The sequence below is a fragment of the Gekko japonicus genome, unplaced genomic scaffold, assembly GCF_001447785.1.
Source record: "Gekko japonicus isolate JY-2015 unplaced genomic scaffold, Gekko_japonicus_V1.1 scaffold971, whole genome shotgun sequence".
NCBI lineage: Eukaryota > Metazoa > Chordata > Lepidosauria > Squamata > Gekkonidae > Gekko > Gekko japonicus.
Genome location: NW_015173151.1, coordinates 488223 through 511623, shown reverse-complemented (window position 1 = coordinate 511623; position 23401 = coordinate 488223). Strand labels below are relative to the sequence as shown.

The window sequence follows — 23401 nt, the reverse complement described above, 5'->3', positions numbered from 1 at the left end:
AGTCCCGTGGCACTTTTAAGACCAACAATGTTTTATTCCAGGTATAAGCTTTTGTGTGCCTGCACACTTCTTCAGAGAGGAGGGAGGGAAAGTGTTAAGTCCGTGCTTAACAAAATAGCCAGAGAGTGATTTCAGCAAAACTCAGGTTTATTTCAGCTCGACGATCAACTTCTCTGACACGGTACAACTCTGATAGCCCGAACAGCTTTTACATTGCAGCTGCTCGGTATTTAAACATTCCGGGCTAATGTAGCCACACCTACTATACACATATCAACCTATCAGGTTGAGCGAATAACAGACCAATCATATGCGTTCCCGCTTACAGACAGTTCAAATGTGATTGGCCACAATGTCTTCGGCGCGAATCCCTGCCGAAGCCTGAAGCTTTGCATAGCTTCTCTATGGGATGATTCACGTTCATCCTAATGCATTCAGGGCAGCATCTGAATACATTACAGAAAGAGCCAAAGAGAGCATGCCAGAGGGAGAAGGAGTCCCATGGTACTTGGAGAGATCCCCCTTTCCAGTTCTAACAGATGGGGGGGGGAGAAACCTAACAGCACAGAATAGCATTCTTTATTAGTGGAAGGGAGCAAGAGTTCAGTAGCACCTTAACAACTAACAAAATTTGTGGCAGGACATGAGTTTTGATGAGTCACTACTCACTTCTTCAGATACAGCTAGAATGTGAGTCCATCTGACCATATGTCTTGGAGAGTGAAGTGATTTCAGACACCAAATGACAATAGCAAGCATTGGTAATGAGAGAAAAAACCTAGGTCTCAATTCAGTCCAGGAGGATGCATTGTCTTGAGCTTCGTTATCAGTTGCAATTCAGCAATGTCTCTTTCTAATCTCCTTTTGAAATTCCTTTGTAAGGTTCCTGCTACTCTTAGTTCAGCAACTGAGCGTCCCGGAAGGTTAAAATGTCCCCCCGCTGGTTTTTTAATGTTGTGGTTTCTAATAGCAGTAGAAAGAGTAAGAGTCCAGTAGCACCTTTAAAGGCTAACAAAGTTTGTGGTAGGGTATGTGCTTTCATAAGTCACTACTCACTTCTTCAGACTTATTTCCATTTATTCTTTGCATTCTCCTGGACTGAATCCTCCTGTACAAAATTGAGACCTAGGTTTCCTGTCTCATTACCAATGCTGATATCTCCATGCCTACTACCCCAGTCCATATCACACCTGATCCAATCATGCCTGCTATTGGCATTTGGCATCTGAAATAATCTTTATAAAGTTTATATCTCCTGTAACTCATATTACATTTTATGGCACACATGGTGTGGCTTGACAAAGTGACATTTAAATCAGATCCGGTCCTCTTAACAAAGGAATTCAACACCTCTGCCCTAAAAGGTAAATGAAAAGGAATTGCAAGTAAAACTTACACTCAAAATGAATATTGTACCCATGTAACTACCACATAAAGAAAAAATTAAGATTACTCATCTGTCCAAATCTAAGGATGTATCAGCAATTAACTTTTTAAAATTTAGTGTAATCACGTGCTTAGTATTTCTGGAAATCAATCGAAAAAGTCCATCAGCAAATACATTCTGTGATATATTGTCTCCCAATGGCTTCAATTCAGATTTTGTCCCATTTATCAACAAATCACAAAAAAGTATTAATCATAATTATTAATCATACAGGAAATGAAGACTGAGGTTCTGAGATAAACCATAAAAGATCATCTGCACAAAGAATAATTTAAATTAATAAAAATTAATTTATCTGAGAAACTAATAAAAATAAAAATTAATTAATTTACATTCCAAAGAGATATGTACAAAGCCATCAATGTTATTATTTTGACTGATAGTACAATCCAGAGGGTCTAAACATATATCCAAAAATAAGAGAAGAAAGGAGACTACTTTGTCTAGTATCTCTCTCAAGTGGGAATGGTGCAGGAATAGTCCTTTATTTGGTGTAGTGGTTAAGTGCGTGGACTCTAATCTGGGAGAACGGGGTTTGATTCCCCACTCCTCCACTTGCACCTGCTGGTGTGACCTTGGGTCAGTCACAATCTCTGGCACAGCTGTTCCTAAAAGAGCAGTTTGTGTCAGAGTTCTCTCAGCCCCAGCCACCTCACAGGGTGTCTGTTGTCGGGAGGGGAAGAGAAAGGAGTTTGTAAGCCGCTCTGAGACTCCAAGTGAAGGGCGGGGTATAAATCCAATCTCTTCTCTTCTTCTGCTTCTTAGAACCCTAGATCCTCAAGGATCACTGAGTGCAAAACATTATGAGCTAATGTAACAGCTCTGCCAGCATACATATTCTGTTAACAGTTTGATTAATGTTCAGGCAGGCCTTCTTCAAATTTTGACAGCAATAGAACACTTTGAGATAGCTGGATAGAAATTTCTTGGATTTCATAAATGCATCTTTTATGTCACTTCTAGAAATGTCTAGAGAGTGCAAAATCTTTTAGACAGAAACCACCCAAGTTCCTGAAAGGAAAATTGTTCAACAAAGGAAAAATGTTGTAACACTACGAAAGAAAGAGAGAGAGAGAGAGAGAGAGAGAGAGAGAGAGAGAGAGAGAGAGAGAGAGAGAGAGAGAGAGAGAGAGAGAGAGAAAGAAAGAAAGAAAGAAAGAAAGAAAGAAAGAAAGAAAGAAAGAAAGAAAGAAAGAAAGAAAGAAAGAAAGAAAGAAAGAAAGAAAGAAAGGCAAAGGTTCCAAAACTCCAAAAAGGGTAAAGTGCCCTAGAAACCAAAGTATTGTCAAACTTTTCAGTTTATAATATAGAATATTTAGAATATAGAATATAGCCTGAAAGAGCCACAATATCCTATAAGAATATAAGCGGGCTAAGAGAGAACCTCCTAAGAGTCAATACAGGGGAAACAGTTCTTACATTTCCTTATGAAAAAGAAACACCTGATATACACATGCTCAGCCCCCTTAGCCGCAAGAGGTGGGTCATTCAAATTCTTGCCAATAACGTTTCCTTGGTGTGCTGCATTCTTCAACACATTCCTTTCTTTCAGTACTCAGAGTGGTGAATGGCTCAAGTCGCTGCTCTGGGAGAGTGGAGCTGCTTCACAATGATCAATGGGGGACCATATGTGATGACCACTGGGGCATGAAAGAAGCTGAAGTTGTCTGCAGAGAAATAGGCTGTGGTGCTGCTTTGAAAGCCCATAAGAAAGCCTGGTTTGGTCAGGGATTAGGGCCCATCTGGAAGAATGACGTCAACTGTACTGGAACAGAAACCTCTCTCAGTGAATGCACATCAGGCCCCTGGGGTTCCAAAGACTGTCACCATGAAGATGATGTCGGTGTGGAGTGTGGAGGTAATCCTTATTTTGTGCTTTGTTTCCAGAAAAGAAATGTCTGTCTGTCTGTTTAGAAGCAATCAATTTTAATCTAACGCCCTTCCTCAAATCCCTGAGATGTGGCTGTTATATATTAGGTCTGGAACATTCCAGGACTATCAGAGATTGGCTGAGCTTGGAGCTCTGGAACAACAGCCCACCAGGACTCTGGAAGTGACCAATGAGAAACGCATGTTATGTAAATAGCCTATCATTGCGAGTTGGGTGTGGTTTTTTGCATGCTATTTAAACAGGGCCCTGGTGTTTTAGTCTTGTTCCTGAAATCACTTAATAAAGTAGAGCTGTTCACTGCAATGCATCTTGAACCCAGTATTTAATACTAGGATTCTTTCCTCTTAGTAAGGAGGGAAAGTTGCCATCTCAACCTGTTTTGGGACAGCTTTTTCTGTCCTTAACAGGGTTAATACGAATGATAGAAATATTTTAAATTAAAATATGGTAGAATTGCTTGTCCTGGAGGAAGGCCTCAATACTCTTCCTGGAAGAACAAATCTGCAGCTTGCCAGCATGGCTGGACCCAGGTCTTTCTTCTCTCCTGGATTCTCAGGTGTAGGCTGTAATAACGGGCTTCACTTTATATGCCAACGGTACCTGGCGCCTCCTAAAAAACCCTTGCTGTTCTTGTGCAAGCACTGATAATCTCTCAACTAGCCTCCTGTAGCACAATACATGTGGAGCTGTCTGTGAGGGCAGTTTGGGATCTTCAGTATGGACATAACATAGCTGACAAACCAGTGAGGACAAGACAAAAGGAAATCAGTCCTACAGGACTTTCATTTTGCCTCCAGGCTAGTAAAGTGCTGGTTTGTAGCTTTAAACCCATGCCCAAGATACCTGCAGGAGGGATGCCGTACTGCAGTTACCCAAATTCTGTCACCTGAATTTCTATATTATACCCACTGTCTGCTAATTCTACAACTCCGGAGCGTAGCTCTATTATTTTGCCAGCCGTGCACCCAAAACTTTGGAGTCTCATTGCTGGGGGTCAACAGTGAAGGGGCTTTGGCCTCCATACTCTGCTGGTAATTTGTCAAGGGCCATCTGGTTGCCCACTGTCTCAAACACAAAAGTAGACTGGATTGATTATATGGATCTGATGGATCAGGGCTGCTCTTACATAGCTCCTAGGCAAATAAAAATTTGGGGAAGGATCAGGGCAAGCTGATCCCACAAGAAGTTCTGGGAGATACCTGATTTTCCCCTCGCCAACTATTTTGTCCTTCTTTTCCCGGACAGCCCCCATAGCCTCTGGCCTTTCCTGCTTTCTTCTCTCTTTTCCACCTATCACCTAACCTACCTTTATGTTTGTCTTCAGGTTTCCTTCCTTCCCTCAAGAGACTCTGCACAGGAAACCGGCTATGGCCCAGTTGTGCAGTGCCAGCCAGTGGTCCAGGCCCACCTGCACGGTGGGGATCCTGCAAGGACTTGAAGGGAGCACCTCATTTCCCTTGTATCCCCCATACACACATATTTCCTCCTGGCACCTTGGATTGCCAGGCCTCACACTATGGAAGGACCTCCTGCCAATCGCTTTTGGTTCCCACCGCCACTTCAAGCTGTAACAGGAAAAATATTTTCCTTAAAAAAAACCTGCCAGCATCCTTTACTGAAAAGTACTGAGACTTACTAGTGATTTCAGCTCACATACTTTATTTCCAGTGTAGAACAAAGACAAACTTACCGGCTCACAGGCCGGTTTATAAAGGCACACAACCCACCCCCAAACACACCCCTACACCAGTGATACATTATTTACAGTGGCCGAGAGTTCCATAGGCTCTTGGCCGGGAGCCTAGCCCACCGATTGGTGCGGGCTAGGATCTGCTTGGCCCATTGTTCTTGGGAGTGAAGCTCGGTCGCTTCTCATGACCGCGTGGAGACCAAGCCTCGCATACGGTCGGAGATGGATACATTACATTTACATAAGTAGGTCACTTCTGGGTTGACAATGGGTAGCTCTAGGAATTGCCAGAAGTGACGTCATCACATTGGGGAGCGGAGGCTCCCGCCTCTCCCCAGGAGTGTTTAAAGAGTCACTTTAAACGCTGCTGGGAAGAGGTGAGGGGGAGGCAGCGCACACCTGCACACCGAGCCCCAAATTTGGGGCTTAGAGTGCAGGTGCAATGCCCCCGCCTCTCCCCAGCAACATTTAAAGACATCCTTTAAACACTACTGGGGATAAGTGGGGGGTGGCCACGTGTGCCTCTCCCCAACAGTGTTTAAACGCTGTTGGGAAGAGGTGGGGAGGAGGCTGGGTGGTCGCTCTTGGGGGCAGGGCTTCCCCCACACACTGACTGGCTGGTGGGTGGGAAGAAGCCCCTCCAAATTGGGAAACCCCCACCAAACCAGGGGGGTCTGGCAACCCTAGAATAGTGTCTTCAAATTCCCTCCCCTCCCTCCATTACTCACTCACAAGGGCTAGGGCTTTCTTTTAAAAATAAAAGCTGACAATGTGGGACCGCAATCTGAACAGTTACCAGGTAGCATGCCCAGAATATGGCCAACAAGGGCCCCTGCCACACGGGCAGGAAACTGCAGAGGAGAAGTGTGGCTGTTTGCCCCGGGGCAAACTAACATGCAGTAAAGCGATCAGACCTACTGTGGAGGTTCTGTGGAGGTACTGTGGAGGTTCCATGGCAAGGGAGAGGTGCCGATCACAACACACGCCTGCGCGCAATGAAGAAGCGCGCGGCGCGGCGAACTGGTTTTCTTTTTTTGTGTACACTACGAATGCGCATGCTCCGTTGGGTGCGTGTGCGCATCCACGGAGACGTGGGGGAAAAAAAACCCTTTTCCGCAAGGGGACATGGGCGGGCGCCGGAAACGCGATCAGACGTCCGCCCTTGCCCCGCAGTTTCTGGAAACTAGTACCTCCAAGGTACTAGTTTTTTGCTGCGCTTTTTCGGCAGGAAGCCTCAGTTGTGCCACGGAAGCACTACGCTTCCCAGATGTGCTGGTGAGATCGCGACCGGAAACTCCGCTTGTCTTCCGTATCTCTTGCGTGGCTAATGTTGCGTGTGACCGCAGCCAAGGCTAGTTTTTCAGCTGGTCTTTGAGTCAACACCTCCAAACTAGACAGCAGGTTATTCCTATGCTTGTATGTTTTATACCTGGACTAGTTTCAGAGAGACAACTTCTCAGCTGGATGATAGCCCTTACATTCCATGAGGCAAAATTCAGGGCTTTCTGAATTTCACAAGCCACCCTGACAGGCCAAAAACCCAACTGTAACTTAGTTAGTTAGTTTTATTATTACGGTCTTAAGACCAGCGTACAATACAAACATAGTATGAAAAAGAAGGAAAAAACAGAGATAATATACAGAATAAAATCTAAATTTAAAAACTTTTAAAATGCGACTCCCGCAATCTAAGAATCAATGCACAGAACTCAGCGACTGAATGCGTAATCTCTGCACTCTTATCTGATAGAAGCCAGTGAAGTCTTGCTTTGTTTGTATTGATGTGACCAGGTATCCTATCAACTAATAAGGTAATGATTTTAAGACGAGCCTCTCTGTAGAATGGTCAACTGAAAAACATATGATCTACTGATTCGACCTTGCATGAAGTGCATGCAGGTTAGGGTTTTTTATTATACCTGCCTTGAATAACTGCAGATGGAAGGGCAAAACATCTGGCTAGGGCGAATGCCCTAGAGTTCTTTCCCTCCACTGAAGTCAGATATGTAGCCAGCTCAATGGTGCTTTTGATATTTAGCAATACCCCAAGTTTTGAAGAACCCCACTGTAAAAGAAAGGAAGCAAAGAAATAATGGGCGTAAAAACAAAAGCAAAGAAACAATGTTCCTGAAACTCAGCATATTAACATCTGGACAGAGTTCTGCAGAATACTAAATTGCCTAAGGTAACATTTTTTTTAAAGACCCAAACACTCACATGAAGATGTCAACCCTCTGTTTTTCTCTCTCTTTCTTTGAAATGGGATCTTCCACGACTTTGCCTTTCATGAGACATGGTGATCAGTGCCCAAGACCTGAGCTTGCTAGATTAGAGGGAAGCATTTTTTTGTCCTAGCAGTGAATGGGATCATGTAGATATGCCATTATACAGGAGGGGGAAGCTCAAAAAAATATTTTCCAATCGTTATTGTCTGTCTTATTCTCAGAACCACTAGAGATCAGGTTGGTGAATGGCCCCAGTCGCTGTGCTGGAAGAGTCGAGATATACCATGATGCACTTTGGGGGACTGTATGTGATGACGGTTGGGACCTTGATGATGCCAACGTTGTGTGTCATTATCTTGGCTGTGGAAGAGCTCAGTCAGCCCCACGAAGATCTCACTTTGGAGCAGGATTTGGTCCTGCCTGGCTAGATAAAGTTAACTGCACAGGGACAGAAAATGCCATAAGCGAATGCCCTGCAAAACGATGGGGCAGCCATGACTGTTCCCGCATGGAACGTGCTGGTGTTATATGCACAGGTAAGATGTACTTACATAAATCTGAAACTGGATTCATTGACTTATGAAATGTATATTCCTCCTCTGCTTGAAGTAGACAACAAAGGAAAATAATGTCAAAAATAATGAAAACACCATTAATAGTTGATAGAAAAATAAAAAGCCAGGGATATAAAATCAGTATAAAACAACCTCTGGAAACTCTAGAACATATAAATAAAACAGTTAATGGACCAGAAGCAGACCTTAAAAAAATGAAAAAAGGATTGTAGTTATTAGCTAAAGCCTGGGTAGAAAGAAATCTTTTGGCACCAGGCAAGACTCAGGGGGGCAGGGCATTCCAAAGGCAAGATGCCACACCTGAAAATGTTGCCTGTCGTTGAAGGCAGGATACAGAGAGCAGAGTTTTGATGGCAGATATTTTCGGGGGGGGTGCATAATCCAGGAGGAGAGAGTCTGCCATGTAGGTCCTTAAAGTTATGTACCAGAAGCCTGAATTGTGCCCAGTTCAGGGGGTGGGGACTTACTGAGAGCAAAGAGAAGCCTAGACTGGCATTGCCAGAGATGCAGTAATGTCACTTCTGGGACACACTGGAAGTGACACCATCACATTGCTGGCAATGCAGGGATGTTCTGGTATTTGGGCAAAATCTCTATGGTAGATGTCATTTTTTACGATAGAGTTTTTGCCCAAATACCAGAGCATCCCTGTGTCACTGGCAATGTGATTATGTCATTTCTGGTGCATGCCAGAAGTGATGTTGCCACATTGTTGTCGACACAGACCTAGGCCTCCCTTTGCTCCCCATAAGTCCCTAGCTGGCCAGCAGATTGGCGCTGGGAGGTGGGACCCTAGAGTGTGGGCTCCCGTGCCCCCAGTAGGATCCTGGAAATCCTACCAGAAACAGTGGGGAGTCAGATGTAGATCTTTCAATTTAAGTTTTTCCACAGGTTTCCTAAACTTTTGGAGCCTTTCAATTCTCAGTCTGCTGTGTAGTTTTTAAATATACCAGAAAAACTATATAAGAGAACTTTAAATCAGTGTGGGCCATTCCAGGATACCATTGTAAACAGTCATCTCCCCCTGAAGAGACTGGAAATAGAGTTAAATGTCTTTGAAAATACTGTTGTTAATACTGAGGTGCTTAGGGGTCTTTTTCCAACAGCTAAATTTAAGATTTAAAAGTTATATTAGCATATCTGACTAAGTTCATAAAATTGTTAGCGTTTTAAGGGATGGCATTGTGTACAAGCTAATTTGATTATCTCCACTCTTGGGTTTTTAGTTAGTAGTGGTTATCTTTTCTTTCTCCTTAAATGTAGTTCCCCTCCCCTATTTTCATTGTAGTTTGTAGTCCTTATATAACATGCAATTTTAAAAATCCCCTTCGGGGGGCCAAAAAAAATATCTCTAACCTGCTTTAGAGATATCTGAACCCTATCCAAACAGAGATCAGTTGAACTACTTTCCCCCCTCTCTGCCTACTCACCCTCCTTCTCTCTTCAAAGACTGTCTGCAAGTACCTTAATTGGCCAATGGCTTTCTCTACCAAACCACCAGGGTAGAGGGACTGGCAAATATTAAAAAGGGGATGGACTTGACTCTGCCTCTCTTATGTCCCCTCTGATGCTAGGGTGTTGCCAGTTCTGTGGCCCGCTAGGACCTCTGGCAAGCTGTTTTGTTTTAAAAGGACCCATTAAAAGGGGGACAGAGCCAGCAGATCTTATAGCTGACCTAGGTGTTACCATGTGGAGTGTCCTCCCTTTGAAGCTCCAGCTTGAGGAATTCAATTTTTTTTAGTCAGGTATCCTGAACTTCTGATTTGTCATAGGGTCATAAAGGAGCAAGATATTAAAAGGCCATGGGGTCCAGTCAGGGTTGCTGTCCCCAGCTCTGAGCAGCAATGGGAGGGGGGGGAAATGGTTGTCAAGCCAACAATGACATGACTTCCAGAGAAAACCCAGAAGTAACTTCAGCCCTCTCTAGGAATTGCCAGAAACGTGATGGTTTTACCATAGATTTTCCAGTGATTCCAAGAGAGGCATGACCTCACTTCTAGCTTTTCACAGAAGTAATGTCATGCCATCACCAGCAGTTGCCCCCTGTTTCACCAAAATTCCTCCTGCTGGTTACCAGGCCCTTCCTAGCAACCCAAGTTCTAACCACATCCTTAGGGTCTAAATTTATTTATTTATTTGCATTAATTCATCCTCCATTTGCTTCTCTTTCTCTGTCACACACATATACGCACAGAACACATACAAGATCAATCTGTATGACTGAGTGATATTCAATTTACTTTTGTCTTCTGTGGTTGCCATCTTCCTGCTGGGGGTGGCAGTAGGAAGAAAAATGGGGGGGGCACAATTGGCATCCACATATTTCATCCATAGCATGATGATGTTGCTTCTGGCACAAGCCAGACAGCCCACAGTGACATCACTGTGATGGGTGATGCTCTAGCATTCACCCCAAACTTGTTAGACCATAGAGTTCTGGGTGAATGTTACAACATTACTCCCAGTGCAATGACATCACTTCTGGGTTGCCCTGGAAGTGAAATAATTGAAGCAAGGATAGTGATCACCCTGCCCCCCAAATCTGAAAGTCCCAGTCCCCATCTTCTGCCAGTTAACAGGCTGTGCCTGGCAACCCTAGTTTTGACCTGCAGCACATATATTCTTTCCTTGTCTTAGTCAAAAATTGTTTAAGAGTTCTCTCCACATAGTAACTGCATTTGTGAATCACCCCTACACCAGGTACTTCAACTGGATTCTCTCATCTCTACACAGAATAGGATATGCAGGGGAGTTCTTATTTGGCTTATTCCATGCATACATTACTACATTTAAATTTTTCTGTCTCATCAGAGATCCGTCTAATGAGTGGCTCAGATCGCTGCACAGGGAGAGTTGAAGTGTATCACAACAAGCAGTGGGGGACTGTTTGTGATGATGGCTGGGATTTACAGGATGCCCAAGTGGTGTGCCGAGAGATGAACTGTGGAAATGCCTTATTAGCTTTAGACAGAGCAACCTATGGCCAAGGATCTGGTACCATCTGGCTGGACAGAGTTAACTGCACTGGGAAAGAAACAGCCCTCAAAGAATGCCCCAAAAGTCCCTGGGGAGATCACAACTGTGACCATGGAAAAGATGCAAGTGTAGTATGCGCAGGTAATTTTGCATGACATTATTTAAATAGGGAATTGTTTCCAGAGTCAAGCTTCCCAAATCCCTGAGATCAAGATCAAGTTTGTGTTGCATTATAGTAAATCTGACTGCCAAGGAAAAACTGATGGGTAAAATAAATGGCGTTAGTCTTTTCAAGACAAAATATGGTTGTGTGCAAATAAATCTCAGAAAAATTGGCAGACGTACAGAAAAACAATGTTAGTATCTAAAACAGAAGCCATATATAGGGATGGTTATGAACCACAAAAATATAGTTCATTTTGGTTCATGGCTGAACCACAAACCAAACCACAAATGAAACTGGGAGTTCATGGTGAACCAAACCAATTCATGGCCCCAGCAAACCCTGTTGAAAGGGACCACAGTCCCTTTCAACGGGGTTTGCAGAAAGCAGCAGACACAGCTGAATGGCAGGGAGAAGCCTGCTCCCTGCTGCTCAGCTGTTTTTCAGGCTTTCTTCTGCAGCCCCTTTAAAAGGGACTGCAACCTCCCCCTCCAAAAAAGCTGAGTGGCGGGAAGCAGAAAGCAGGGGATAAAGGAACTCCAAGTCCCTTTAACCCTGTGCTTTCTGCTCTATCCACAAACCACCAAAAACTGCTTTTAAAGTTTGTGGAAGTTCATGACAGTAGACCCATCATGAACTTTGGTTTGCAAACCATGAACAGGGTGAATTTTGCTTTGTGGTTCAGTTTGTGCCCAGCCATAGCATTCATAATACCTTCTATCAAGACCAACTGGACTGATGCAGAACAAACCCTTTTTAGTTATTCTGGTTGTGCATCCTGAAAGCCCGACAACTGCACATATGGGGAAAATGTGCTACATGTGATCTTCTTAATAGGTACAATTGCAATTTTTTTCTGAAAGTGCCAACATTTTCAAAATCAGTACATGAGTACCAGAAAAAGGCAGCAAATAACCACGTTGCCCCTTTCAGTCAAAAGAGCAACCACAAATGGAGAACTACATATAGCTCTTGACAGGAGAGACAGAAACCTAGTGACTAAAAAGAGTTAAGCAGTGGAAGTTGTCAAATTCTGTGCAACTTTTCATGAAACTGGATGATTCCTAAAAGGGAGAGGGAGGAGATAAAGGGAACTCCTAGGTTTTTCTCCTGTTGTCAGCCACTTAGGGGGCCTGTGTGTTTGGCCTGGTATTACAGTGACATTGGATCAAGTGCTGTTTTTTTGTATTTTCAGTGGTCCACCTTCATATTTTGTTTCTTCTTCCAAGAAGGCCAAGGGTGCAAACTGACACCAGCATCATTGTAAATCTACATGCCAACTTAGCATTTCATCCAGGATGCTGGCAAAACAAAGCCTTAAGACCATGGCCAAGTCATAGAAGCATAGAATCATAGAGTTGGATGGGACCTCCAGGGCAGCCCCGTAGCTATGGAATTCTTTGGGAGGGAGCCAGCGGGGGGGGGGCGCCAGCTAATTAAATGAAAGTACAGTGCAGGTGGCAAGTTGGAGCACTTTGGGGGCAGGCCGGGAGGGAGGGGGCCCAGAAGAAACACGAGGGAGCCAGGCCCCGGGGCACCCATGTTAGCTACGGGAGTCCAGGGTCATCTAGTTAAATCCCCTGCACAATGCAAGAAATTCACAGATATCTCCCCCCACACCCCCATGTCCAGAAGATGACAAAAAAACCCTCCAGGATCTCCAGCCAAATTGGCCTGGAGAAAAATTGCTTTCTGACCCCAAAGTGGTGATCAGCATTTCCCTGGAGTGGTGATCAGTCCCCCCCCCCCATACCCTTTGTCTTAAACATCTAGCCTGATTAATAGACCTGGAGAACCTGAAAGCCACATAGTAGCTTTTAATAGGAACAACCAAAATGCCACCAGTGTGCAGGCTTCTGTTTTTGGATTTTGGTTTGGATCAACACTGCTGCCTGCAACCTCTTTCAGCATTTGAAAGAGCAATAGTTCCCACAGAAGTGAGATTATATCGCAAGAGCCCCCTCCCCAGGCTCTTTCTTTCCTGCCTGTTTTAAGAACTGGCTACACTGAAATAGCCAAATCTATTTTCTTCAGCTCCCACCTAGACAGATCACTATTGCTCATATCCCAGGAGTTATTAAAAACCACTGGTGGTCAGTTAAGCAAAAGTCTTCTAGTCATCAGTGGCTGTTTAAAAAGCATCTTTAGTTATCAGCTTTTTCTAAACCTAAAGACACAGCTCTTTCTACACTTTTAAAGAACATTGAAAAGATATTCTCAATTATTTCTACAGCAATGCTTTAAAGCAGAGCAGTATGAGGCTGAGAAATACCGGTTCAACTAAGATGTCATCTTCATCATTATAAATAGCTTGCATTGGATAACAGCCTTTCCCCAGAACTTTCAAGCAAAGATCACAGGAGTCTAGCCAGGTGTGATGGACTGTACTTTCAAAAGCTTAGAAGTGCTGTATAGCTAAAGAAATGTGAAGGGCTAATTCTTCACAGAAACAGAGAGCCTCAAGTGACAGGCTGCTCCAAGGGATCTGATTGGTTAACATTAGTTGAGCAGAGAGAGACTTAAGAGCTGAATGCTGAGGAGAGATTCAGTTTGATTTCTGCCCTAGCTGAGAAAAGTTGAGTGCTGATAGAGACTGAATTTAACCTTGACTGAGAGAAGTTTAACACAGATGGAATACTGGGACAGGTTGGCAGGGAAGAGTGGGTAGTCAGGTGAGGACTCCCATTTGCGTCAAGGAAAGGGAATAGATCTTCTAGAGAGAGAACTTCCCTACCCAGTCAAAACAGAGAGACAGCTCTGAAGAGTGGAGAGATCCCTGGTCTGGTGTAGCTAGAAACTGCCTTGTAAAATTAAAAGAGTCAGTTAAAACTCAAGAAGAGTACTGGTGTGTTTAGAGAAGGGGTTTGGGTACTGGATAGAGTGTCCCAGCCTTATGGAAACCCAAAGAGTCAGTGAATATTCAAAGAGTGTTTGGAAAACACTGAAACAAAAGTGTATCATTTTAAAGATCCTAAGTCACTGCAAAAAGCTGAAGGAACTCTCAATAGCTTGAAACATATGAAATGAAATCTGTGCGTGTACTGATTTACATCAGAGTTCTTATTACCTCAGAATTTTACCCCTGATTTCACCTGACCTTCCCCCTCTATGTTGAAGACATAGACATTGAAAACAAATATTTTGTTATTTTTGAATTTCAAAATGCCTCAAGTGCCATTTCAGGTGTTTAAGTTAAAGGGGGCTCTCAACCCTTCCCTTGGGTCCCTTGGCTGAACCAGCAGTAAAATATCATACTGTGACAGGGCAGAACAGCCCTAGTTTCTTCAGGAAAGACAAAAATAGAAAGGAAGAGAAAAGCAGAGGGAAGTCTTGCCTCTGAGGGAGGGAAGTGGATTTGGGGCATCATATCTGGGAATAGCCAGATGCATACTTTCTTTTTGCATTGCTTTCACAATAGTCATCTACCCATTTGAGTAGCCTCAGTTGAATGGATTGCCTCCCTCATCTGGGAATGAAAATAAGAGAGAACTGGGGACGGGGGGTGAATGAGGGAAGAAATTACAGTTAATTCCTTTAATTATTCCAGACACGAAGGAGATCAGATTGGTGAATGGTTCGAACAGGTGCTCTGGGAGACTTGAGGTACTCCACAATAATCAGTGGGGGACTGTGTGTGATGATGGCTGGGATATCAGCAGTGCTGAAGTCGTGTGCCATGAACTTGGCTGTGGAAGAGCAATATCAGCCCCACGTAGAGCCCATTTTGGAGAAGGAAAAGATCCCATCTGGCTGGATGCTGTGCAATGTAAAGGAACAGAATCTTCCCTCAAGGACTGCAGCCTGAAAGGCTGGGCAGAAAATTATTGCAACCATGAAGAAGATGCAGGAGTGGTGTGCTCAGGTAATGGGTGACCAGGTACTCAAGGGTTCTAAACTGTGGTTCTGGAAACTGACTGCCATGTTCTCAGAACAAAGTTTGAGTCCAGTGGCACCTTTAGGACCAACAATGTTTTATTCTGGGTTCAAGCTTCCGTGTGCACACACACTTCTGAAGGTAGCACTGGACTCAAACTTTGTTTTCAGTTTTCTTACAAGTTCACCAAATACTAATCCATGGAATAACTGGCAAACCTTGAAGTGCCCACATGAGGTCCAATCTAGATTGAGAAAGAATTACTACATCATCAGCATACAACTCGATGTTAGAGTCCACTAATTTGGGACAATGGGCAGGGCTCTTTAGAATGGGGATCAGCTCTCTTAAATAAAGGTTAAACAAACAAACAAAAAGCAAAAGTACAGTCTTATACATTTCTTGTAGCAGGGATTGAATAAGGGAGAGGCCCTTCATTAGCTGCGATTTGAACAGGTGAATTGGAGTCAAGATAGATTCTTAGAGTGAATTGTATCCTTTCTAGTATAGATTTTGCTAGTTTTATGCAGTCTCTTGTCTCCTTTCTAGTATAGATTTTGCTAGTTTTATGCAGTCTCTTGTCTCCTTTCTAGTATAGATTTTGCTAGTTTTATGCAGTCTCTTGTCTCCTTTCTAGTATAGATTTTGCTAGTTTTATGCAGTCTCTTTTCTCCTTTCTAGTATAGATTTTGTTAGTTTTATGCAGTCTCTTGAGACTACAGTACGAAGGAAAAAGGATAGCTTGTAATGTAATCCCCCCCTTTTTGTACATTTTTGCATAGAACGATGCACCTCATTAAATAGGGTCAATCAGTACTTTGATTCTTGTGCAAAGAAAATGGCCCTGTTCCTCTTTCAGACCACAATTCTGCTCCTCCATTTCACCTTTTCTTTTGAGGGAATGGCTGAATTGACTTCATTCATTTAGAAACTTTCCTAACTTCATTCTGTGATCTTCAGGGGTCATTTCATAGAAAAAGAGCTAGGGGAACTCATTAGCATAACTCATTAGCATATGCCACACCCCCTGACATCAGGGGCCCGGTGGTGGACCTGCAAGGCCAGCGGGAGTGCGAGGAAGCCCCGCCAATGCCCTACCTGGCCCCAGGCAGGCAGGGGTGGGGAGAGGCGGGGAGGAAGCAACTTACCCTCCCTCTTCTCCTGCCTTCTCCTGGCTGAATGAGGGCTGGAAGCCGGGCGGCCGGAAGCAGGGGGCGGGGCTTCGTCATGTGCCCCACCCCCTGCACCTCACCCGGGGGAACTGCGTTCCCCCGCGTCCCCCCCCGAAATGACCTCTGGTGATCTTAAAAATGAACTATTTTAACATCCCAAATACCTGGTTAATGACTCTAAACACACCAGAGACCGGACGCTCTTGTGAACTCATCCCTTGGTTCTCTATTTTATATTTACCACACCACATGACTCTTATTGCAAACTGTTTGGGGACCTGGAAAAAATGGCAAAAAAACACCCATTAAAATCCAAACTAAGCAAGTCTAGGAGGCAACAGAGAAAAATTGGTTGAGGCCCATAAAGTGCAAAATGATAAAAGTCTTGTGAGAACAGCCAATGTTCACTTCAAGTGACCACAGTTCACTGCAAATGCCCAAGGTCTCCTTGGAAATTAATTGTTAACGGTGGCCACAGTTTAAATTTAGAAAAAAACTACAGGGATAGTATCTCTGGCTTCATACATTGATTTACTTCCATAACCCTTTCTACCCCAGAATACACTGCAACACGAACTTTGGAACAGTTCTTTCCCAAACCACTTCAACTGCTCATTCTCATTTACTTGTGCCTCTCGGCTTGGATGTGGGAAAGGATAGCAGTGAAAGCCTGCCAAACACTGTTCTGCTCTGCATTGCTAACGGAGGAAGTCTTAAAAATCATTTGCCTCTGTTGCCTGGGATAAATATGGTAGTAACGGATTGCATTAGGGCCAAATGGGAAATCTTAGGGTTTGGACCCCTTGCTCACCATTCTGACCTTTGGAAAGAGGAAGGCATACTCTAGATTATTATTTTCCACTGTTGCTTCCATATTTGGAAACATGCACAGCTACAAGGACACCAGCAAATGTGGTCCACTATCTGTGCTACAAAGTTTTGCAGTGACTGAATCCATCATTGTACTTAGACCTTCTTGTAGTGGTGGTATTCATGCGGTATGCGGTTTTCTGATTTCACTAAATCAGCTCGGACCGTATGGTTGGAAAATTCATACACCCTCTCCTTGAGGTATATCATTACAGAGCCACTGAGATGGAAAAACTAAGGAAACAATATTCCCCAAGCAAGTTCCCCTGAGGGCTCAGACAGCTGAGCGTGGTACAGTGGCTGGAAGTAGCACCATATCTGTTCTACTCAAGAATCTTCTGAGTATTCTTCTGTGTATGAAACCATCCAGAGAGAATATCTAGGGGCTGGCAGCTTTCACCTTCGCTTCTGAAGAACACCTCCTATTCTACAGGATGTATGTCTGAAGGACAGAGGGAGTCTTAGTCTAAACTTTGGTCATGCCTTTTAGTCACAGATGGACAATGGATGAAATGGTATGAGAGAATATCTCCCTTCCTTCATAATGTTACAAGCAGTGTTTGGAGAGACATCCCAGTCATCAGTTTTGATCTCTGGGAAGGTTCCACCCATCTTCCTGAATCTAAGCCTTTCCTCTCCTAATGAAGGCTTGCAACAGATGTGCTTTCTGGGGATGACTCAGTGACTATTCTGTGGAACTGTGATCCTTCCCACCCAGATTATATACTTGTGAAATATGGAGCCCAACCCAGTGTGTTGCGGTAACTGTTCTCAAATAATTACACTCTGCAAAATGCAGGGATCAAAAAAAGAATGTTCTGGAAGCAGGTGGAATACATGGTGAGCAGGTATCTCCTTATTAAAAAGGAACACTTGATACACATATGCTCAGCCTCATTAGCTACAAGAGTGGAGGAATTCGAAATTCTTGCCAATAACTTCTTTCCTTGATGTGCTACATTCTTCAACACTTTCCTTTCTTTCAGTACTCAGAGTGGTGAATGGCTCAAGTCGCTGCTCTGGGAGAGTGGAGCTGCTTCACAATGATCAATGGGGGACCATATGTGATGACCACTGGGGCATGAAAGAAGCTGAAGTTGTCTGCAGAGAAATAGGCTGTGGTGCTGCTTTGAAAGCCCATAAGAAAGCCTGGTTTGGTCAGGGATTAGGGCCCATCTGGAAGAATGACGTCAACTGTACTGGAACAGAAACCTCTCTCAGTGAATGCACATCAGGCCCCTGGGGTTCCAAAGACTGTCACCATGAAGATGATGTCGGTGTGGAGTGTGGAGGTAATCCTTATTTTGTGCTTTGTTTCCAGAAAAGAAATGTCTGTCTGTCTGTTTAGAAGCAATCAATTTTAATCTAACGCCCTTCCTCAAATCCCTGAGATGTGGCTGTTATATATTAGGTCTGGAACATTCCAGACCTTTGGGGTCCCAGAGACTGTCACTATGAAGGCGATGTTAGTGTGGAGTGTGCAGATAACCCATACTTTGTGCTTCATTTCCAGAAAATAAATGTGTGTCTGTCTAAAAGCAATTTGTTGTCATCTGAAAGTCTTTCCTTGAATCCCTGAGGAGTGGGGTTCTTTCCTCTTAGTCAGTAATTAGGAATGGTAAAGTCGAAACATTGTAAAAAAGAAAAAGGAAATAAAGAACTTATCTGCAATAATAATAATGGTGGTGGTGGTGGTGATGATGTGGTATATTTATTGTATATATGTAATGGAACAGACTGCTCCTCCTCTAATATCTGTGACTTGGTCTGGTCCTTTTGGGTGCCGCTCTAGTTTCAGTTTCCAGTTTTTGTATGCTTGCTGAAGTTGTCTGTTGTTAGAGTTGTCTCCTTGCAAATGAATGTCTCATGTTTTGAGCCAGCTTCTCTCTGCTCAGTGGACCTGAGAACAGGTGCCTGAGTGAGTACTCCAATCTGGGAACACATAGTCAAAGGGGGAAGCTCAGTATATTAACATGTAGAATGATGTGTTGCAGAATGCTAATTTGCTTATGCCAACAAAAAGTCTGAAAATACACACACAACGATACCGACCCTTTGCTTTTCTCTCTCCTTCTTTGAACTGGGACCCTATATGACTTCACCTTTTATTGGCATTTCCACTGAGCTTTCCAAAACACTATTAAGGACAGTTACGCAGCCTGAGACCTCTGCTTGCTGGATCAGAAGAAAGCATTTTGTGACATAACAGCAAATGGGAGTGTGTAGATTAGCCTTTGTACAAAAGAAAACAGCTCAAGAAATGTGATTAATTTGACGGTGTTTTTCTTTTTCTAAGAAATACCTGAAATTAGATTAGCAAATGGCCCCAATCGCTGCTCTGGAAGAGTCGAGATATACCATGAGGGAATTTGGGGAACCATATGTGACGATGACTGGGATCTTGGAGATGCCAGTGTTGTGTGTCATTACCTTGGGTGTGGAAATGCTCTGTCAGCCCCACTGAGATCTCATTTTGGAGCAGGATCTGGTCGCATCTGGCTAGATAACGTCAACTGTACAGGAACAGAAAACGCCATCAGCAAATGCCTTGCAAAACCATGGGGGGAGAATGACTGTTCCCACAATGAAGATGCTAGTGTGGTATGTGGAGGTAAGAGCCGTTTGTATTAATACAAAACTTGTTCACATAAACGATCCCTTTTATGTCAGTTTATGCCATAGAATCCTAAAGGGACAAACCATCATAAAGCCATATGGTCCAACCACGTCAGGATAGGCTGGATTTATGGATTGACTAGAGGCTCCGCCCTGTTTGTTCTGCTTGCCAGCCCTTCACTTGCTGCAGATGCCATACTGAATGGCAGTTTGAAGTCTGAATGAGCAGTTCAGCCGCCTGATAAAAGAGTTGTGTCAGGACCTGTGGAAGCAACAGCCCAAGCCATCAACCTTTAGTGCGCTGTAGGCAGAGGTCATTTCGGAGGGGAACGCGGGGGATCGCAGTTCCCCCGGGTGAGGTGCGGGGGGCAGGGCACATGATGAAGCCCCACCCCCTGCTTCCGGCCGCCCCGCTTCCGGCCCTCATTCAGCCAGGAGGAGGCAGGAGAAGAGGGAGGGTAAGTTGCTTCCTCCCCGCCTCTCCCCACCCCTGCCTGCCTGGGGCCAGGGAGGGCCTTGGCGGGGCTTCCTCGCACTCCCGCCAGCCTTGCAGGTCCACCGCCGGGCCCCTGATGTCAGGGGGTGTGGCATATGCTAATGAGTTATGCTAATGAGTTCCCCTAGCTCTTTTTCTACGAAACGACCCCTGGTTGTAGGCAAAGTTGGGTTTATAACAAGGGTCATACCCCACCTTTCTCCCCAGTGGGGATGCAAAGTGACCTCCATTGTTTTCCTCTCCTCCATTTTATCTCCTCAAAAGAACCCTGTGTGGTAGGACTGGCCGAGAGTATGTGACTGGCCCAAACTCAGCCAGCAATCCTAGCGTTATTTCCTGATGAGCTATGCCTGCCACAAAGTACCTCAGCTTCTAACAGAAATAGCAATATTTATTGCAACAACCTGGGCTAGGATGCTCCGGTTCCCTTCATTTTTAGCTCTGCAGCTCCCACAGTCATCCTGAAGTTGGTGGCCAATTTTGAGGCTCCTAGCTGTATTTTTGGATGGATTATCCCTGCCACAGTCAACCATCGCTTCCAGTGCAAATAGTGGGGGCCGGGGGCTGGAGATAAGTGGACCAAGGTGTCCTAATGTTTGTCATTTTTGGCACTGCAGCTCCCATCATGATTGTGAACTTGATGTCCAATGTTCAAAGGCCCACCTTTCATTTTGAATGATTTATGCCAGCCACAGACAACCTTAGCTTCTAGAGTAAACAACAAAAAGGTGGATCTAGAGAGAATCTTGTCCAGGATGTTCTGATTCCCTTTGTTTTGGGCACAGCAATTCTCATCATCATGTGAGGCTAGAGGGCAATTTTCAAGTGCCTTTATTGTCTGATGAGCTGTGCCATCCAGACCAAGATGTTCTGATTCACCCCACATCGGGCACTAAAACTCCCATGACCATCTTGAAGTGGGAGGCCAATTTTGAAACTCTGTCCACAGAGAGTCACTGGGAAGCCAGCGCCTTAGTCCAAGCTTGGTCCTGAATAACATAGGTACCAAGGATCTTAGGAACACCAAGAGGATCCTTAGTCCAAGCTTGGTCCTGAATAACAAAGGGACCAAGGATCCTAGGAACACCAAGAGGATCCCTGGAGGGAAATTCAAACCCACCAGGAGGAAGAGGGGAGCAGACTAGGAATGGGCTGGGGACCCAATAAACACAGGACCTCGCAGCCTAGTTGTTGTTGTGTGTACGTGTGCCAATAAACTGAGCTGATCACCATGCTGAATCACTGAGTCTTCCTGCAACGAACCCAGGACACAACACTGAGCTTCATTTTCCAAGGAGTAATGTATGCTACAGTTGAACACAGAGATCGAATCTTTTATTTGTATAGATTTAGATTAATTGTAACCTGGCTTTCTCCAAAGGACTCATTCATCCACCAAGTGCATCTGCTCACAAACACACACACACACACACACAAGATGATCCCAGGTGATTCAGACAGAGAGAGATGCAAGTGGACAATGGATAAGTCACAAACCAGTAGCTGCAGAGCAAAGACTGCCTGGTGCAAGAAAGTGGACCAATCTACAAGTCAAGAACTACCACATCTCTGTATTTTAACAGAAACTCAGCTATTTGTGTACCATTGCTCTATCTGCAAGTGGTCCAATCTGCTTATGTTTTGACCTTTGGAAAAGACATCCTTCCCCAGTCTTGGCTAATGTGTGTTTGATAGTTTTCTCTATAGACTAATGGATTTTGGAGTGTGTCTATGAATGGGATAGAAAGAGAACTTGATGAGCTGGACACAAAAAAAGGGCTAAGCTGGTAGTCATGGGATCTGAATAGACAAAAGACAGGTTGGAGGATGTTCCACACTGAGAGAGATTGGGCAGGATTAAGTGAAAAAGCTGGCTGGCTCCAACCCATTGTTAGGTTTCTCCATGACTGCTCTATGTTTAACTCTTTCTGTCTCACCAGAGATCCGTCTAATAGGCCACTCAAATCGCTGTTTTGGGAGAGTAGAAGTGTATCGCAACAAGCAGTGGGGGACCATTTGTGACAATGGCTGGGATATACATGATGCCCAAGTAGTATGCCGAGAAATAAACTGTGGAAATGCCTTATCAGCATTGGGTGGAGAACACTATGAGCAAAGTTCTGGTACCATCTGGCCAGACAGAATTGACTGCATGGGAAATGAAACAGCCCTCAGAGAATGCCCCCAAAGTCCCCATGAAGACCAAAGCTGTGACCACAAAAGGGATGTCAGAGTGGAATGCTCAGGTAATTTTGTGTAGCTTGATTTTATTAGGGAAACCAATTGTAGGGCCAAGCTTTTTAGTTCCCTGAGAAAAGATCAAACTCATGTTTTGTTACACTAAGTCTGAATGCCAAGGGGAATTGTTTTGATAAACTGGATCATGTAAGTCTTCTGAAGGAAAAAGATAGTTGCACCAAATTATTCCAAGAATAATTGGCACCCACCCAGAAAAACAATGGTAGTATTTACAAAAGAAGCCTTTTTATTAAGACATAAGAGAAGCGAATGTTGGATCAGGCCAATGGCCCATCCAGTCCAACACTCTGCCACACAGTGGCCAAAAATACCAGGTGCAGTGGGGCCAAGACACTAGAAGCCCTCCCACTGTTGCCCCCCCAAGTACCAAGAATACAGAGAATCACTTGCCCCAGCCTGAAAGTTCCTATCTATTGTTGTTTGTTGTTGTTCAGTAGCATAGTCGAGTCCAACTCTCCACAACCCCATGGACCACATCACGCCATCACATCCTATCTATACCTTGTGGCTAATAGCCACTGATGGACTTCTGGTCCATATGCTTATCTAATTCCCTCTTGAAGCTGTCCATGCTTGTAGCCACCACCACCTCCTGTGGCAGTGAATTCCATGTGTAGAAGTACTTCCTTTTATCCGTTCTAACCCAACTGCTCAGCAATTTCATTAAGTGTCCATGAATTCTTGTATTGTGAGAAAGGGAGAAAAGTACTTCTTTCTCTCCCTGCTCTATCCCATGCTTAATCTTATAAACCTCAATAATGTCACCCCACAGCCATCGTTTCTCCAAGCTAAAGAGCCCCAAGCGTTGTAACCTTTCTTCATAGGGAAAGTGTTCTGACCCTTTTAGCATTCTAATTGCCCTTTTCTGCACTTTTTCCAATACTATAATATCCTTTTTGAGGTGTGGTGACGAGAACGGTACACAGTACTCCAAATGAGGTTGCACCATTGATTTATACAGGGGCATTATGATACTGACTGATTTGTTTTCAATACCCTTCCTAATAATCCCCAGCATAGCAATGGCTCTTTTTATTGCAGTTGCACACTGTCTAGACATTTTCATTGAGTTATCTACTATGACTCCAAGATCTCGCTCTTAGTCAATCTCTGCCAGTTCGGACCCCATCAATGTGCATTTATATTT

At 44.2% G+C, this 23401-nt stretch overlaps 1 pseudogene; it reads left to right on the top strand.

Moving 5' to 3' along the window:
• Positions 1-3094: 3094 nt before the first annotated feature.
• Positions 3095-22255, top strand: LOC107119782 (annotated as a pseudogene).
• The last annotated feature ends 1146 nt before the right edge of the window (positions 22256-23401 follow it).